At 35.1% G+C, this 4,978-nt stretch overlaps 1 protein-coding gene across 3 annotated transcripts in view; it reads right to left on the bottom strand.

Annotated features, from left to right (window-relative positions):
- The window catches only part of LOC106875794 (uncharacterized), a 182,325-nt gene that overhangs the window by 57,730 nt on the left and 119,617 nt on the right, over positions 1-4,978 (bottom strand). The window lies entirely within an intron of this gene.

The following is a 4,978-nucleotide window of genomic DNA, read 5'->3' on the forward strand; positions in this document are numbered from 1 at the left end:
AATAGAAGACACATGCTCAAGGTACTGCATGTGGCACTGAACCGGAAACCATGAAGTTGGAGAGTAAGCTTCTTAGTGATACAATTATGCTTGAATTATATTTAAAACAACCTTGAGCTAAATTTTTATGAAAAAGAAAAGAAATATTTCTAAAACTATAAATTTTCTAAATTTAGGTAGGGGAGCACCGAAAGAGGTCTCAGGGAGTAGTGCCCCTGCCTTCCTGAGTTAGTTTCCCACCACATTTCTTAAAAATAATGGTAGAGGCCTTGGTGTTGGGATCACTCGTGTCTAGTAACTGAGGTTGGGGGTAAGCAAGGGCATGCTCTTTGTAGAAAATCCAGCTCCAAAAAACCTTCATGATAGCAAAGGAATATGGGCACCAGCCAGCCCAAAGGTTGGGGTGGGCTACACCTGCCTACCTCGGTTGCTATGGCATTGAGGTAGATCTGGCCAGCCCCGTTAATGGGGACAAAACCCAGATTTAAAACACTGGATGATGATGATAAATTTTCTAAATAAGTCCCAAAATGACATAAAAGTGCTTAATTTTGAAAAATTGCAAGATTTCACTGAAAAAGAAAAATCTAATTCTTATCATTATATTTTGACAATACTTCAAACAGCTTTACAAGTGGCAAGTTATATAGGTGCATATTGAAAATATTATATATATATGGAACATTAAATGATGTTGCTAAGAAATTTGAGTGAATCTAAGGAAAGAGAAAGAAGATAATAAACTAAGAAGATGGATGAGAATTACAAAAGTACATCTCTGTACTTTTAGACATGTTCAATAAATAAGGGATTCAGGTCAGATAACTGATAACTGAAGCGTGTGTGTGTGTATAGGAAACATTGAAGTAAGACGACCACAGATAAGTCGAAAGAACTTTTGGAAGCCGAGAAAGACAGTATTATAGGAAAATAATAATGTTACCTGAAAAACAATCTTTCATTATATCAATTATCATATTCAGTAGTATATAAGATGCACTTTTTTTCAAAAAAAAAAAAAAAAAGTGTTGAAAAATCACCCCTGGGCCTCCTATATGCATAATTTTTATGACTATGCATTGCTGAAATTGGGGTGTCTATTATGCTTGTGTGCCTTTTATGCCATCAAATACAATAATAGTCCCTTAATGAAGAAGAATAGCCAATTTGACAAACCATTATTACTGTAAACATGGTAAGAAAATAAAGTGATATAGAAATCAATACTGTATTAGAGCTAGTATAGACATATTTTTGGTTTTCCTAATGTAAACCTGATTATATTACTACTTCCATCAATATACTGTCTGCTGTATTTACCCAAGTAATATGGCCCTAATGAAGAAATTAACAGCAAAAATATTTTATTAATAAAATGTGTGAAACATAAAGCAAATAGAAACATATAATAATGACAAAAACTAGTATGTAAAATATATCTGAAAAATATCTCATATCAAACAAACTGATGTCAGACCAACACATGACAGGATTTCGTATTTAGCAGTATCCAATGGGAGCATGTTTGGACAATAGAGATCTTTACAGGTTGTTAATATTAAATGAATCTGTCCATACAAGCTCATTGTGATGATAGAGTTGATGGTAAGGTCATATTAGTTTTTCTACCATGGCCTAAGCTCATGAGCAGTAGGAATTAAAAAGAAAGAAAAATACTTGTCAATTTTATAGCACTGTTGCACCTTAAGGCACTTTCTCATAGCTAAGTGGACTGGGCAGTTGAGAGTCAAGTATCTTGATGAGATATACATTGCAGGCTGGTGACAGAATAAAAAACACTGACTTTTCCAGCTAGTTAGTTGTTTGATAATGGTAGAGGCCTTGGTGTTGGGATCACTCGTGTCTAGTAACTGAGGTTGGGGGTAAGCAAGGGCATGCTCTTTGTAGAAAATCCAGCTCCAAAAAACCTTCATGATAGCAAAGGAATATGGGCACCAGCCAGCCCAAAGGTTGGGGTGGGCTACACCTGCCTACCTCGGTTGCTATGGCATTGAGGTAGATCTGGCCAGCCCCGTTAATGGGGACAAAACCCAGATTTAAAACACTGGATGATGATGATAAATTTTCTAAATAAGTCCCAAAATGACATAAAAGTGCTTAATTTTGAAAAATTGCAAGATTTCACTGATTTCACTCAGACATCTGTAGCTTTCAGAATCCATGTGTCTTATTATTCTATTGGTATCAGTTTCCTAGCAGGATAATTGGCAGTAACTCTATTTTGTGAGTCAGAAAGCACTAATTGTAAAAACAACTGCTTTAACATGAAAATGGGGTTTTTGATTAGAGGTATGAGGAAAATAAGTGAAAACCTCTGAAAGCATTAAATTGTTAATAGCTCTCTAAATTAATTAGTCAAAGGTCATGAGACAGCAGCACCCAGTGGTAGTTGTAAAAGAAACAAACAGAAGAACTGGTGCATTTGTGAGCTAAGTGGCGGTACCTTTGTCAATCAGCCAAATGTGTTTCCTTTGGATATGGTCTATATGCTTGCATGTGTAACAGATATGATGTCAGTACTGTCCCATTTAAGTAAATAGTACTGAAGCATAATTTGGCTCTGAAGATGACAGTCTAATCTTTGTGATATAGTTTTGGCAATGTTTTTGTATTATATGTGCAGATGCTCTTGAAAATCATAAGAGGTTGTGATGACTAGCACTAGAAAGATTTTGAATGTTTTAGTCTTTGCTATTTGTACTGTTACAACAGACTAAGTTGTCATATTAGTGTGAGTCTATGTTGCATGCTGTTGTTTAACTTTGAATCAGGCATAATTAATTTATCTAGGACTACACTAATTTGTGAAGAGGAAAACATTTAGTTTTTAATCTCTGAGTGAGAAGTAGTAACAGTAAAATCTATTTGCCAACGTAAATTGGCAGTCCTGGCTTGGACGACATTACTACCTTTTTTAGCTCCAGGAAAACATCTTTTCCAGCTGGCTACCAATGCACAAGACTGCCAATTTACGTTAGCAAATAGATTTTACTCTACATTAATGTGTCTGTCCATTTTTTAAGACAGTAGGGTGAAATAAGAGAATAATTTGGTTGATATTTCTAGGGTTGTGAGTAGACTAGTAGCGGTTCTCTTGCAGACTCCCTATGTTATATGGATGACAACTGTATGCAAAACTAAACAGAGAGTGAAGAGTGGTATCACAATTCTAAAAATGTACTGCTTCCGTCACTAATAATTAATTTTTGATAAGCCTGCTGTCTATTAGTGACATCAATGCTAATATTCTATATATTGTAGCAGTGAGATTTGTCTGGTATGTGGTGACCGGACGCCTCTCACAGAGGATGTCCAGTAGACTGATATCATGTGATATGGAATTCTGGTACTCTTAACAGACGATTCTTGTCTGCGACAATCTATGTGTGCTTTTATACCCCAAGCGCCTATATGAGAGGATCTCACAAAGGTTAATAATGTAGTATTTGATGTTCTAACACATCTATATTGAGTTGGATATAAAGATTTTCTTTTGGTATTGATACTGCTTCCATTGCTAATAAATATTTAGTCTTGATTTAAGGCTACAGATTTCTAGGGAATCAGTATAGTTGGCTGATGTGACTAAGTACATCACTGGTTTTATTTTATTAACGTCAATGGAATGAAAGACAAAGTTGATCTTAAATCAGATAGTTAAAGAACATAACTAAATAGTGCAACTGGGTACTAAGCTACTTCAACCATTTACCTCTATACTACTACTATTATAGGCACAAGGCTTGGAATTTTGTAGGGGGGGGGGTGTAGTCAATTGCATCGACTCAGGGCTTGACTTGTACTTATTTTATCGACGGTTAGGTGATACCAACCGATCGCCAAGGCAAAAGTGACTTATGCGGAATTTGAACTCAGAACACAAAGAGCCAAGAATAATTGTAGCAAAGGCATTTTTTTTAGACGCTCTTACACTTCTTTCAACTTGCCGCACCACCACCACCACCTCTACGTTTTTTGTTTTTAAATGCTACTTATTTTATTAAACTGGGAAAGATGAGAAGTAGTCATCTCAGGTTTGAACTTAGAATAAAAAAAGGACGCATCTGACAACAGCGCTCTATCGATTCTGCTACGCGGTGTAAACTTGTTCAGCTAACAAATAACCACGACTCCAATATTCCTCATCGGATGTGGATACCGCAATAAAAACATCTTTATCATTGGACGTAGTAGCACCGCAATAACAACAACTAAACAGATGAGATAGATTCCGACGGAAAAAAAAATGTTGCTTGCATAGACAGCAACTAGTCAAGTAAAAACAAAAACAAATGCTAGTTAAACCAATGTAATCAGAGTGGTGGTGCAGTTAGAATTAGTGTTCCGTAAAGAGTTCAGCTAAAAATGCTTTTGGGATGGAAGTATGAAGATGTTTTCTATGGTTTACTCATGAATGAGTAACACACACAAAACAACACATGACTAACATACAGCTACTAGAATAGTGATACTTAACCAGAGGTAAATTTAACATCTGAAGGGTGTAAATTCATTCTAATTAATATTAAAAAAAAAAAAATTTTCATACAACTTTTGCTTGAGGGGTTTTATATATATATATATATGTATATATATATATATATATATATATATATATATATATATATATATATTTATTTATTTATTGTGTGTGCGTTTTGTTACGTGGAAGCCGCTTATTGATTTCTTTGGGAGGGAACCTTTAAGAGAAAAATAACCGGCTGATAATTTTAGACAGAAAAATATCACAATTTTTATGATCGTGTTTTGGGACCCATTCATTTTTTATAACAATAACGGCTGAGTATAAGCAGCGATTATAATAAGCAGTTCCCATTGTACTTATTTAGTCTACATTATGGATGTATAGGACAGATAAATGGCGAACTACATCAAGTTGAGAAGAGGGGGTAAATGACAGAGGAAGGGCTGATAATCACTAAACTTAGAGGAAGCT

This window comes from Octopus bimaculoides, chromosome 5 (genome assembly GCF_046866305.1).
Source record: "Octopus bimaculoides isolate indiv1 chromosome 5, ASM4686630v1, whole genome shotgun sequence".
Taxonomy (NCBI): Eukaryota; Metazoa; Mollusca; class Cephalopoda; order Octopoda; family Octopodidae; genus Octopus; species Octopus bimaculoides.